This window comes from Odontesthes bonariensis, chromosome 7, assembly GCF_027942865.1.
Source record: "Odontesthes bonariensis isolate fOdoBon6 chromosome 7, fOdoBon6.hap1, whole genome shotgun sequence".
Taxonomy (NCBI): Eukaryota; Metazoa; Chordata; class Actinopteri; order Atheriniformes; family Atherinopsidae; genus Odontesthes; species Odontesthes bonariensis.
In genome coordinates this window covers 11,278,320-11,293,873 of record NC_134512.1, presented here as the reverse complement: position 1 = coordinate 11,293,873, position 15,554 = coordinate 11,278,320, and positions in this window count along the sequence as shown.

The window sequence follows — 15,554 nt, the reverse complement described above, 5'->3', positions numbered from 1 at the left end:
TGTGACAGGTATAATGCAGCTCACTGTAAATTGTGCAAATAAAGGTGACAAATGGTATCTATGGAGATAACCACTGACCCAAAAGTGAAATTTAGTGGTGCAAAATGCTTCAAAAACACGAGTGGTTGAATTTACCCGAGTATAGTGAGGTGAATGTTTTCTTCATGTTTGCTCTGAATCCACCAAAATGAATCACAAAGCATATGATTCATATCATTCTCTAACTCAGTAACCCTTTAGGCCCAAGGGATGTGGACGTTGTAAGCCTGAAAAAAATCCCTCATATCATGCTAGAACTGTCCTAAAAAGAAAAAGTTAATGACCCCAAATAACTTTATATTGATTTCCAGTTATCTTTCCATTTAATATCAGACTCAGACTACAGACTAAAAAATTTTGAAATTGGGTTGCATCACACGTGCAAGGACAAACATCACAGACGGTCTTCTCTCTTATCTTGAACATGCACACACTACAGGACTGCAAAATAATGGCACATTCGACAGTAACTTTACTCGGGTTAAACAAGAAAATGTTTGAGAGACTTACAATAAACATGGACTATCTTTTCTTCAGTAACAACTACAGGTGAGATTTTGAGTGTCAGTTTAAATATTGGTTCAAAGTAGTTTGCTAATGTTCGCCTTAAGGACTAGAAAAAATGTTGCTAGTTGGTTTTTAAACAAAACTCCACTCATCTGTAAAAGCAGATTGGTGTTCAACGTTGTCATTTTCACATAAAACAATAATGTAACTTCCAAAGTGGATGCAATAGGGAAGTTTTGCTCCTGAAGTAAAAGAAATTAATGAACATTACATTGAATGTTTTAGCCGTGACACCATGAGTGAAATGTGTTTCTGGAAAATTAGATTCCCCTATCTGTCATGTTTAGGTTTTGGAAGTATGTGACTGAGATGTGTGTCATAAATTCTATTTCCTTAAAGTTTGCTGATTTCAGTGAGAAACATCTCATCACTCCCTACAGTGTGAGATATCTAACAAACAAACTGCAACAGCTGCATAATCCAAAATGCCAAATCTCAACTCATAACACTGGTGACAAGTTAATTTTAAGATAAACTCCCTTTAGAGTTAATCTTTACTCTGTATAGTATATGTATTGAAATTACAAAATACCCCCTTTTGAAAAGGGATAAACGATCTACTCTGAGAGCAAAGATATTTTAACTCTGAACCAAATTTGATTGTCAATTTGAACAGTTGTCAACTTTGATTATCATTCTTGTGCATCCAAATGTTAAGATTTAATCTGTTAGCCCTTCATGAGATTTTCTAGGATGAACATCAGCATCAGCTGAGTTCAGGGGGTGGATGGGACAGGTTGAATGGTCAAAAAATTCCTGTAGTTTAAAGCCAGGAAAAGGTAACAAATGGACTGAAACCATGCCAGCAAGATGCCCCGATTGCACCAAATTCTCCGACTGTAGGGGCCAGGCATGTGGGCTTGTTCCCTTTATATACAGCACACAGGCACTCACCCACTTATCTGGCCATGTCAAAATTTTTGTACATTTCTGTAGAGAAATATCTATGGGTTTTGCATCACTAAATGCTCAAATTTCTTTGTATTAGGATATTTATGCACTACAAGCCTACTGTAATGCTCAGTGACATTTTCAGTTACTCGAGGAGTTGCTCCTCTGTTTCTTCTTTTATATCACACTAATGCACAGAGCGTCACAGTCTAAATGCGCACTCTCCACCACAAATTACAGCCCAATTTACCGATGTTTTTCCCATCTGTCTAAAAGCAGATGTCACTTTAGTCATAGAGCAGTCATTGTGAGTCAAGCTCCTGCCATCTGGGCCCAAACAGTGAACCCTTTTTCAAAGACACTTAAATCTTTCCCCTGACCATCTCGATACAAAATCAGAATGAAGTGGGCCTGTTCAGTTCTCTGATGCATGCCAGAGAGCCTGATTGACCGTTAATTACTTAATTGTTTCATGTAGTGCACCTTTGTGGGAGCATCTGCTGTCATTGTCTTTCTCCACTCATTTATTCAGGTTTGTCTTGAATTTTTCTACTGTCATTTGGGGTCTGTATGAGTTCACAATGAAAGAAAAGGTAAATTATTATTTTCCTCTTCTTTTGAATATTATGTAGTGTCTCTATGATCTATGTCAAGCCAGAGAGAAAGCACAGAAACAGTGGCAGAACTAGACCAAATTAGATTCTTGTCATCCACTTCAAATGAAATCAACACTACTTTAAAGTGTGCAAAACTAAAGAGCTCTGAACACTTTCCTAAACTGCTGGTTATCAAGATAGGTGTAAAGTTCCCATATGTGACTCATCTACCAGAACAGGTGTCAGGCTGACATCCTATGATGCCACTGGGTGCTTTTCTTGTCATGTCATCCACACAAATGCAAATGCTGAGATGAAATAGGCAAGGCAAGGCCAAGCAAGTTTATTTATAGAGCACAATTCGTACAGAAGGCAATTCAAAGTGCTTTACAGCTACATAAAATCACAAGAAGGCAAATAAAATCATTCCAAAAAAACTGAGTGTTTTTGACTTATCTGTCACGCCATGGGACTCTTGTTTTTAGTTTTATGTTTAGGTTACGTTTTTGTGTTCAGTTCATGTCTTGGTTTTGAGTTTTAGGTTTTGCCATTGTTTTTCCCCTCACTTCCTTCACTCAGGTCATTAGTTTCATTCACGTCACCTGCACTCATTGTCACCAGCTGCACTCACTCTCCAATCACTCACTCCCTATTTAGTTTCCTGCCTCCCCTGTCAGTGTGTCGGTTCTTTGTTCGTTCCTTGCCCTTCATGCCATGCCACGACCTGTCCTGACTAAAGCGAAGTATTTATTTATCCATCCATGCCATGTTAAGTCCTTTGTTTTGTTTCCAAGTATTTATCCCCAGTTAAGTTTCTTGATATTCGGTTCGGCCGCGCCTTTGGTTTGTACTTTGGATTTATTCACAGGAATCAAAAAACAGTTTTCTTTTTGAAGTCCGCATCCGTGTCCTACCTTCCCCACACCCCAACGTGACATTATCTTGCAACTTTAAAATCTGGAAAACATAAAGAAATCTGGGTTTTTCCATTTCAGATTCGAAGAGTAGCATAAGCAAGTGTTATTCTACACACTGAGTAATAATGGTTTGGTTTTAGACAAAAATAAAATATGAAAAAGTTCAAGGGATTCATACCGCTGAGTCATCAGTATCACAAAGCAATTAAATTGAAATATTTGAGTGGTAAGGGTGCAGTAATTTAAATTACTCTGTAAACAACAGTAATTTAAAAATACTTTGTGTTTACAGTGTTTATTTATTCATAGTGTTTCACTCTCTGGACCTGTGTGTTCATGTGCAAATGATTAAAAATTTAAATGATCTCATTTAATGTCATATGTCGACGTAAATGACTGCGATCGTTACTCCCCTGCTGTTGCAGTTGTGTCTGGTACGCTCATGTTTGAAGAGTCTAACCTCTCTGAGGGTGGAGTCAGGAATAAGGAGAGCCGCATCACTATTTAACCTCAGCTTCTCCTTTTCATAAACTATTGTCATTTCAAACTTTTTCCTTTTCATGATCTGATATTTTCAAAATGGGCCATCACACTCTACCAACAGATTAAAGACATGGTTGGTAATCCTGTTCAGAAACACATTTTGTAATACTGGGTGAAATGGTCCGTCTATCCTGAGAGAAATCTATACAAGATGTATTTAGAAAAAGGGACGACTTTGGATGAAGCACTGACGGAATGGGGGGGGGGGGGGGGGGGGAGCTTAGAGGAGGGGACACTTTCGAATCTTGCTAGCTCTCTAGGATTACCTACCATAGCTTTAACTTTGTGGAGTGGTCCTGTCGATATTTCTCTGGATGAGGTTTTAAATATGAGAACGTTTTTAGAGCATCACAGTCCACATGAAAATGTGTGCACGTGGATCAGCCTTGTATGCACCCATAAATGGTAAAAGAAAAGCACCTCAGGAATGTTGATGCATTGAAATGAGTAAGTTGATCTGTGGTCCTTTACAATGAATCACGGCTGCAGCTGAGAGAATAAAAAAGATGGAATTCAAAAATGGAAATTGAAGTGCTTATCAACCAGCAAATCTTTGTGGCTCCCAAAGATTTGTTCTCAAATAATTCTTCCATTCACATGAAGTTCTCGGAGGTACCAGTGCATCCATCATGCAACACTGAGCTGGAAGATCACAGCCTTTTTTTATTCATTAATTTACTTATGATAAATTAACTTATGCTTGAATGACAGAATGCTGACAACTTGAGTCCATCCATGAAAATAGTCCATACCTAAAAGGGACTTTTTAAAACTCTTTTAAAAAATAATATATGTATATGTGATCTTATTAATTTTGTATTCATTAAAGCTTTTATTAAAAGCTTTATGCTCATTCTATCTGTCTTTTGTTAAGCATTTGAAACGCTGTTGAGAAATGTGCTCTACAAATCAAATATTCCTATTATTATCATACCATTCATTCATACCATCTATTCAGAAATGTGTTATACATACAATATATAAATAAAGGCTCAAAATCTTTTATATGCATTTTACTCAATTATGCACTTGCTCTATTTTCACACCAGTCTGCATGCTGTGCTGTACCTGTTTTTTGTTTTTTTGCAAAAATAATTAATTTGGCTCTAATATCTGAACAGGTTCATGCAGCCACTGGTGAATTGGTTTTGTTTCCTCTGACCTTGTGTACAATCGGGTTCTCTTTCTGTCAGAGCAGTCAGTAAAGCACTTATTAATTATTGCTCTGTATTGTTGTAATGCTTATTAATTTAAGATGTAACAACAGCTGGGATGGTGTGCTGATGGAAGTGGTTTATGTCAGAGCATCTCCACAGCAAAAATGCTACTGTTTCATGTAAATACCTTTTTGTTTTTCAAAGACATTGACAGCATCTTAAAATGAGTAGTGCAGTCATTGCATTTTCAGTTAGCGTTGTGACTTGACCTCTATGTCCTTTGATGTTCTGATGAAGGCCACGAGGCTGAAAAATTTGTAGTTTTGTTGACATGGTTGGATTAAATTAGTAAAACTGAGACTAGTAAGCCATACGCTGAAGATCCATGTGTTTTGGTATTCAATATTGACTGTACAAATTAATACACGATAAGACACTGCTTGCTTCACTTCTGTCATCAATAGTCTGGAAATTTTGAATTATTTTCAAGCAAAAACAGACACTGAGAAATAACAGGGCTTTGATTTCTAAGTATTCAATGCACATGGACTTTGGATAACATTGTTTGTTTGTTAATGTGAGGTCATGCTTGAATTCAGCAATGCTGAGCCCATTCACTTAAGAGTCTGAGTTTGTTTGATTGGTTGTTTTTCTGAAGCAGAATTTCCAACCAAGTTGTCACCTCAGTTGTCTCTGCTGTCCTGCTCAGTGAACCGTTCAAATAGGCAGGAGGTCATAAGTTTGTGTCACCAGACAGTCCCATCACTTAAAATTACCCAGCCATGGTTTTCCTACCATGCTTTGCAGGGCTTCATCTGTTAAACTTGTGTGTGAGGCAAAAAGCTTTGCTGATGACAGAGTGAGAGATTTCTACTGAGTGATGCACAGGATGATGAGAGGAAGGAGAAATGTGGGACATGAGGGATGAGAGAGAGAGAAATTACACCAGAGGAAGAGCAGGAGGTGGAACGATAAAGTTTACATACACCATCTGTGCATCAAAGGCGTATCTGTGCCAGCTTACATTGACGATACATGACTGTGGGATTGTTTTTTGAGCGAGAGATCTCTTGAATTTAGATGAACTGATTTCCACTTTCCTGTCGACTGAGCTCTATCCCTTTTTCAGATTTAATAAAACAGTATCTTCACATCTGAGCAAAGACTCAGGTAGCTCAGCAGCCCTCAGTGAAAATTAGTTAGTTTTCTCCTGACACCAATCAAAAGTTTCCCAGGAGACCCTTGTGCTTCTTATATGCCAGAAACTCCAATGAAATGTCCAGTCCAACCAGTTGAAATATGTTGATTTTTTTTTTTGGCCTCTGAGACAAAAAGTGCCCTCATGTGATACATACATGCAGTGGTGGAGGAAGTACTGAAGTGTAGTACTTAAGTAAAAGTATAAATACCCAGCAAAATATATACTTAAGTAAAAGTAGAAGTACTGCATCAAAAATCCTACTTAAGTAAAAGTCATAAGTACTGACTTTTAAATTTACTTTAAGTATTAAAAGTAAAAGTACTCGCGCTATTGATTGTCTTTCAATGTCTAGGCCATTTTGATGAAGAATGCAGGTATAGCTACTGGTAATACTTAAGCCTCTACAGAAGTCACTGTTAGTAAAAACTATAAGCAACATTTTAGCTGACAGAGCCACCTGATTGGTTTAAACATATTTTTGTGTAGGCAACGTTATGGCGAAACTGCATTTATAAAATGTAACGAGTAACAACACATATTGTAGAAATGTAGTGGAGTAGAAAGTATAGATAATAGCTGCAAAATGTAATGGAGTAAAAGTCGAAAGTATGCATTATTATTTTTACTTAAGTAAAGTACAAATACAGAAAAGTTTACTTTAGTACAGTAACGAAGTAAAAATACTCCGTTACATTCCACCACTACATGTAAAAGGGACGATAAACAAAAATGTTATTATAAACATCACATAATGAGCACAATTAGTCAAGAGGATAAAAAACAACAGAATGATAAGTTGAGATGCTTTCTTTTAGCTCCAGTAGATTCATCACACAGGAGAGGGAATTTTACAATCAGCGAGACCGAGAGTATCATGGCAACTCAACCTCACACCATAGTTTCTAGGTTATAGACTTCAAATCAAATCTACTGAAAGCCTCTGAGACCTCCAGGGGAAGTCAGTTTTATTGAGAGCACTTGATTGGTCCTAGTCTCGCTTGGATTGCCCTTCTGAAAATAACATACATAAATCCCTGTGTGACTGTGGTCCAACCAGACACCTCTACATGTCTGAGTAACCAACAGACTTCTATGAGGAAAGAAGAAAACCCAAGTGGCTCATCTCGCTCCTGACTTTAACATCTTTTTATTTACTTTTTTTTCCTCTACTACTATTTTCCCCAGAGTACTTTTGCTATAGAACCAGCACATCAGCAGTGCTCTCTGGTGCATAATTGGTACCATTAGCACAAACCACCCTACACTCTCAGATTCTATGGTTAGATGGCAGCAGCAGTGAGGAACCCTGCTCTCTTTCTGTCTCCCTGTCTGTCTCCCTGTCTATCTCTTTATCCCACCAACTGTTTCACACTCACAGGGCTCGCAGCCATCACATTTGTGGGAGTAATGGGCCTGGCAAATTACAGCAGATCGGGCCTCAGCAGGCTCAGCCCGGCAGCCACCAGGGAGCACAGAGCAGACGTGCACATTCTACAGAACAAGGTCTCCTGATCGGACCGACTGAGCTACCCCTTGAGGATGGGGTGTTTTGGAGGTGGTCGTATGGAGGGAGCCAAGAAGGAATCTTGCTAACATCCGCCAGCTGTGATTTTGATTGTTGCATTTTGCCTATGCTTATGAGTGGGACAGAAAACTTTCAATAATCCCTATAATGGTAGTCTAGGCACACATCTCAGTGTATTCTGCAGAAGTTAAATGAGCCCAAGTAAACACAAGAGACTGAGTAACAACTTGTCTAAACACAATTTTATTACTGATTTTATTGATTTTTTTTCTAAATTCAGCTCTTTTCTGTCACAGCAGTGTCTTAGTTAGCTTAAAGTCAAACACACAGGCAGCATACACTGAGACAGACATGCGCTTACTTCTCTAAAATGACCTCCCACACACACAGATGGTGTGAGAGAAGCATTGGCAATTAAGCTGATCCATTTAAAGTCTATGACTGTAACAAGCTGAAGGAAGCCCACTGCTGGATTCTGCTGCTTTCTGAGGCGTGAAGAATTCTTGGAGCTCTCTTGAGCCTCCCGGGGCTTTTCTGTGTGACCGCGCCTTTTCTTAATGACACCTGCGAGAACAGAACAGCTGCTCTTCTTCCACATCTGTGTCTCTGTCGATCAACCCTGTGAACAGATGTACTGTATGTGAAGCAAACCAGCAAATATGGAAACCCCTCTTTGCCTCTGCCTCCTTTTCTCCCCATGTTGACTCATCAGATTCAGTACTTCACAAGGAGAAACAAACTAACAAACTAACAAAAGCTTTTCCTAACAGCTCACCTTATCATTAAAGCATTAATGATCACAAACAATAGTTTAAAAACAAACAAATTACTAAATTGTTTTCAAAAGGTATTAATTTCTCCTTCAATTCAGGTTGTGGTTTATTCAAAACTCATCGACTAATCTTAAAGGTCTTAAAAAAAACTGTGCAGATGAACAGTGTTAGTGTTTCAGACAATAGACGTAAAACTGTGGTCTGAGAGACAAAGCCAGCAAAGGGCAATGAGAGAAGGAAACCAAAAGCAGGCAAGTTTTCTAAATCACAAGAAATTCTGTTTATTTTTATGGATAGAATGACAGACTGAATTTTCTGACAGCTTGAGATTTTGTAAACTACCTTTTAGAAAGTCCATCTGTTCACCACAGCTGCAGTATCGGTTATTGGTGCATCATCATATCAAGATGAAGAATACATCCATCCATCCATTTTCTATACTCGCTTAATCCAATTCAGGGTCGCGGGGGGCTGGCGCCTATCCCAGCTGTCATTAGGAAAGAAGCGGGGTACACCCTGGATGGGTCGCCAGTCCGATGATGAATACAAAAAGATTTTAAATTTTATACACACCAGCTGAGCAAATGTTTCCTAACAGCAACCATATTTCCTCTTAAGAAGTATTGGCACCACTGCAGAGCATAAATATTTATCAAGGCTCCAAAAGGTTAAGTGTGTGGGAGTAATAGAATCTGGCAGCTGAAAATACTGCTGAAACCCACCATCTCCAGTTTGCCAAATACAAAGCTTTAAAAAAAAAGCACCACAGCCACTTGAGGACCTTTGCATCATAAAATATTACTTAAAAAAGAAACTCTGAAGCAGTTTTAGTAAAAGCAGGGTGCTGCTGTGTTGCACTGTGAGCTGCACACACTGCAGGGGCCTCTACTACATATATGCGTGCGTTCATGTAGAACAGGTAGAGTTGGAATCAGTTGACTAATCTAATAAATCTATCAGACTGAAATCTATCAATGCAGCTGCTGCAGTCAAAGCAGGTCGGAAAACTGACATAAAAAGGAAAAATACAAAAAGAACGCCAGCAGCCGACTATGTGAATGTGTAATTAATAATCTGATCAATATCACTGCCACTTCCTTAAAGCACAAGTAGATCTGATCAGTTGATTGTGTATCTTATCAAATTAGTGCAAGATAGATGTATTCTTAAACTATTTGAGTAACTTTCAGTCTATGCTGTCAGATTTAACACCAGCTATTCTAAGTGCTCTTTGCACCAAAGAGACAAGGAGGATAAAAGCGAGTCAACCAGTCAGTTTGCTTTTTGTTAATGTCATAGTTAATTTTCTGTCATCCAGGATCTGAAATGCTGAACAAAATGATTAAGTTGTGTAATGATTTTAATTCATTTTAAAACACTTTACAAGAGTTTTAAATAATCGTATAATCCTTGTTTAAGGCTACATAAACATTCCCTTTGTCTGACTTATCTCTCGTAGAAAAAAAAAAAGTCAAAAAGCCTGTTCAACAGAAACTCTTACGTCTATTTCATTTTTTCATCTTCCAAGAGAAGTGATTGGTCAGGAGGCGGTGCTTTTCCATGTGTTCGTCTAGTGACCCAGTTTCCTGATACTGAAACTCCTGAACTTTAAGATATCTTGCTAAACCGTTTATCCTGCTTCCTATTACAGGTCTCAGCAGTTTCCAATCCTCATAGTTTTGAGGTTTATAAGGGTAGGCTCAGATTCATCGTAGAGCTGCAAAATTTTTAGACCAGTTTGAGAGATGCTCATATCTTTCATCTGCACAGTCCACTTTCAGGAGTTGTTTAGCAGATAAACTAATAACAATCATTATCTTCTTATGTTCATACATATTGTATCTTGTTGCTGTTTCACTTGTTGGGCATGCAAACATGCAGACTGTTCCCTAACTTCCGCATGCCAGAACTGATGTGCAACCCGATTTCCAAAAAATCGGGACGCTATGCAAAATGTAATATAAAAACAAAATGCAATGATTCGCAAATGTCATAAACTAGTATTTTATTAACTTGTCAAATGTTAACATTGAGATGTTATATCATGTCATGAAAAATATTCGCTCATCTTGAATTTGATGAGCTTTAATGTTAGAAGAAAAATATGATTTCATATTAAGTTAAGGCTAAAATAAACTTCTTTATACAAAGCAAATATCACCAAAATGGACCCCAGTTTAACCCTTCACATGCAGTTGCTTTCACAATCTCCATAGGTCACATATTTTTAAAACATAATTTATGGGCCTTATCTGCCTGCATGAAACGTCACATGGGAACGCTTAATGCAATCAGAAGTCTCACTCAAACAACTAGATAAGAAATTCTGTAATCCCACTTTTCTGATGTTTTCATGGAGAACTTTCCACATTTGAATGACACAGGTTTTATAGGCTTAACCCATGAGACTGTGGCCACTGCAGCACACACTGATTCATACATTATTAATGCCTCATGTGAAGTGTGGTCAGGCAGTGAAACGAGACCTGGACCAAGAGTTACTGACAATCCAGAGGGAGAGCTGAGGTGTTCCAGTGGTCTCGCTCAGAGGGGCTCAGGGCTCACAGTCCACCGACAGCTGCATAATAATTCTCAACATGGTATCGATTGGGTGGATAATCAAAGCTTGAATACAAGAGTGAGACCATAATTTGCTCTCTCATTCTGGAAGGTCCTCTAACTGAACAAATCAGGTTACCAATAAAAATTATGACCGAATAAATATTGATGTCTTCATTTTAAAATATTCATTCAAATGTATTGCTGCTTATTACAAAAGTTTCCTGAAGATGACGTTCTCATACCATTATAATCACTAAGTGTAATCTGCCAGCAAATTGTTAAAATATTTGGGCCAATGCTGATGTAAGGTCCGCAGCGGTGTGCCTCTAAATGTGGTCAGGAGCTACAGCAGATATTGAGTCAATGCTTCAGTTCACGTTGTAAAATTCCATATTCTAGCCAAGGGGACATTTTGGGAAAATACAGCAGAACTTATTGATTGTAATTATAAAGTAAGTAGACCATTAAGACTTTTTGAGGAGTTTATTAAAAACACCCTTTGATAGTAACCACTTAAAATGTGCACAACATATCTGGTTTTCTTTTGCGACAACAACAAAAAGTGAATACGATTAAGTTTTCACCTTGATAACAACAGTCAAACATTCCCTCAGAAAAGCCCTACTTACAAAACAGTAATACCTCCAATTTTGGATAAATAGAATACACCTATAATTTGGATTTTTACAGCATATAATCATAATTCTTTGGTTCACCTTTTCTCATTATTCTCATTTGAAGCAGCTGCAGCTTCCAGGGAATAAATAAAGCCGCCATAGCCAGGAGTATTTACGCCACCTGTTTAGTACCAAACAGCAGAGGGACAAAAAGATTAGCTGCGATTCGCAAAGTGCCACATATTTCTTCTATTCTGGTTTTGGTGAAGAACAAAACCCTACTGAAAGATGAGATGTATTAGACCTATATTAAGCAGGCAGTCAGAAACTTGAATACCAATACTTCATGTCTCCTGATAAAGAAAATGTTACTAACACTTTGTACTGAGTCAGCATTGGGTTTACAACTTGTTGCACTTCCCAAAAGAGCTAAACACAATCATAGGGCCCTCCTACTTCCATGTTTTTCACCCTTTTCAACTCCTATTTTACATAAAGCCCACTTGTAGCTTGTTTTTTTTAGTAGTCTTCACTCAGCCAGACTCAAACGACCTGTATAAGTGGCCATGAAATGTATGATTATGCACTACCTGATGATTCACAATTGTAATTTCACTTCTCTTCACCACAAGACCAATAAGATCCCCTTCACTTGTTCTGTAGGTGCTGATGTTTGTAGTTTCTGCTACAGACTGTGCCAGGTATCCATGCGTATCATGTGTTCAGCAGACCTTTCAGGCTGGATTCTCTTTTCTCAGGCAATTTTTTTTTACTGTAGGTGAAGGAGCTGTTTATATTTTATCCACTCTACCCTTCATTTGCATGTAATAGATACCTAAAATCCACCCCCTTCTATATTTTTTAAGAAACATTTCATAGACTTAAACAGGACCTCTTTGCACTGATGAGCAGAACTCTTTGTCAGACAGGTGTTTAAAGTCATCATAAAGTGTACGAAATTGTTTAGGGTCACAGCTACTCACTAGCTGTTGACCTATATCATCACTTGTGTCTGAAATATCATAGAGTGTGAATGAGACTGCTTTATTATTTTCTGTGGAAGGATCCTGTCAGACCTTTGCAGCAAAGGCACAACTTGAGCAACCTGGGTTGGCACAGGCAGCAACAATAAGTAGCTTGTCGTCATTAGCACGAGCAAAGCAAACACTTGTGCAAGCAGCGTCCTCGTGCATTTCCTTATTGTTTTATTAGGGTTCATGTCTTCAGTGGTCACTGTGAAAAAGTGTTTGTCCTTCCGTCTGCTTTGTTCATTTTCACATTTGTCAATTAAATATTTCCATGCCCTTTATCTACTTAGTGAAAAGTGACAATAAAATTCTTGCATAAAGTTTATTCTGTGTTTTATGGGGACTCTTGGCAAAACTCTTTCCAGTCATTACCTAATGTTAGAGTTTGTCTCTGCTTTATACAATTTTCAAGGCAATGTCCCAAAATGTGACAAATTATGCAAACAAATACTTTGTAATTCGAAGTCAGTGCATAAGTTATGTCGTAGTAAATGTACTTTCAGCTGTTTGGATTTTTCATAGTGGATCTTCAGGTACTTTCCCACATGAAAGATGCTATGAAATCTGTCAACAGGGAAGCAGTCTGACTGGTTTTTAGTCGTTAATTTAATGCCACATTACAACCATGCCACACTGTCATCCCATCAGACAAACATGGAATGTTCTTTTTACAAAACACTTGCAACTGGTTTCGTACACGGTAATAGGCATCTAACATTTCTATTATTTTAGAAACCCCGGTGTTCCTGAGAAGATTGTGCCATACAAGAGGAAGTGAGCGTTTTGAAAGAATAAATTCTATTCCTTTCTGATTCTGGAAACACACAGCACAAAAAGTACAAATACAACAGTTTCGTAATGATGAATGGATTTAAACAGTTAAGCAACATCGTCATTACCAGTTAAGCTTATTGTACAACCAGGATCCACATTCATTTGTATGTCTGAATGTGTCACAGAAACTGCTTGTCTCCTCTTTACTGCAATCACTATGACTACTGACACAACTATCAGCCCCAACAGGGCTGCCCCCACTGCAAGCCCAGTAATTTGAGAGGTTTCCGGTGATTCTTCCCTGTTAAAAACTTTCAAAATAGTCTCATGTTTAAGGATGCACATCTCCCCAAAGTATTCATCATCACCATATTCATCTGTGGTCATGCCTTCCTCAACATAATAATCGTAATCCCAGTCACCTTGCATGTATTCAGGGTTTTTAAAAACCAGACACCCATAAACCCCTGTGTCATTCATGTCCAGTTCAGAAATGGTCAGCAGGTCTTCAGAATTAGATGGAGCCAGTCTGCCTCTCAGATCCCCCAGGTCGGGAACGCTGTCGTTCTCTGAGTCGCTCAAAACCTTATAGTACTGTGAGCGATACCACAGCACTCTTTTGGAATACTTTTGCTCAAAATTGCAATCCAGCGAGACGTTCTCCCCTTCGTAAGCAACTTTTTCCTGGGATCTGGTTTTGGAGCAAAGCGTCAACGAGTACTGGATCTCAGAGGAAGGGGAAATGCATGAATACATTCCACTGTGTTCATCAGAAACATCAGGAATAATCAGGGAGAAGTCTTCTGTATTACCAGCTGATATGTACATCTGATTGTTCCTTGTGCTGTTGTTATCAATTTCCCCCAATGGCGTCTCCCATTGTTGATCATCCTTTTCAGCAGGGCAATTTAGTACCACTTTCTCCCCTTGTGAGACATAAATGTCCCTGCTTTCACTGTGGCCTGCGAGGTACATGTTTTGGAAACTGAGGCAAACCCCATCATTGATCACAAGACAGTAAAATTGAATATTTTTCTGAATTACAGTTTTATCGAGGACGAGCAGCGACCCATTGTCTCTGGCCTCCACAACACCCTGCAGTTCCTTCAATAGGGGGTCCTGCGAAATAGTGGTGTCCAGGAAGAGAACTGGCTTATCTGCTGGAAATATTTCATGATACCAGTGCACAGAAATGTAGTCCATGCCAATTAAAGTGCTATTGCACAAAAGCTCAGCTCCGCCATCTTCATTTACAACAATCATTTTAGATGAAAACTCCTCTCTGCATACCAAGAGTTGCACTGCGTCTTCACGAACTATTGAGTGATTCTTCCAGCATTCCCTCCTATAAAGTCCAGAGTCAGATTCTTTGAGGTCATTGATCTGCAGTCCAAGCAGGAAACTGTCTTTGGTGATGTAGAACCGATCGTGTAGGGCTTGAGATATATTGGTCAGTTCTGAGGAGTTGCCAAGCAGATGGTATCCCTTTGGACCGTATTCATAAGCAGCAATATAATCCACTCCAAAACAATATCCCAACAAGAAATTGTCGTCCTTTGCCCTGAACTCAAGCTTTGGCTCCTCACTGCAGACCTGATTTAGGAGGAGGAAAAGTAGAAACTCCGTAAACCTGATGTAGGTCATTTTGTCCATCTCTTCCAGGCCACACTGTGGCTACACTATGAGTACTTGCAGTGAGCCCATTGAATGTATCCACCTTGATTTGTCCCACAAGGTCCGCCTCCAACTTATATCAGTTTTATCCTCTTCTACATTCTTCCAGAGAACAACACCAACACACTCTCAGGCTCAGAGAGTCAGGCATTGAAGCAAAAACACACACAAACACACACACACACACACACACACACACACAAAAGTCCAGGCAGACACAGACAGATAGGCACATACCTCAAGTAAGAGTGAGAGGAGCAGTTCGAATGGCATTAAAGTAATTGTTTTGCGTGACAAGCATAGTGGAATCAACCAATAAGGGTTAAGCTACTGTCATGTTCCTCGTTATACATTTACAGTGTTGATGTGCAGCAGGACAGGTTTTCCCTCAGTATTGGGTGTGGTTAGTCACCATGAGGTGTCGCTTGACAGCAGTTGGAAGGAGTGTTTATGGGAATGTTTAGTCATATGGGCATTCCGTGCAAGTAAGCTTGATCGCACATTTGCAAATGCAAGCACCGAATGTTTCTGTACCATCATACAGTTATTCAGTGAGCAGACTAATCTGAAATAAATCTAGCGATATCAGGTGATTAGTGGCTTGTTTCAGTTGCCAGGGAGTTGTCAGTATATGATTGTTGTGAAGCAACAAAAACATTTATTCAGCGCTTTTTATCTGCAGTATCAGGT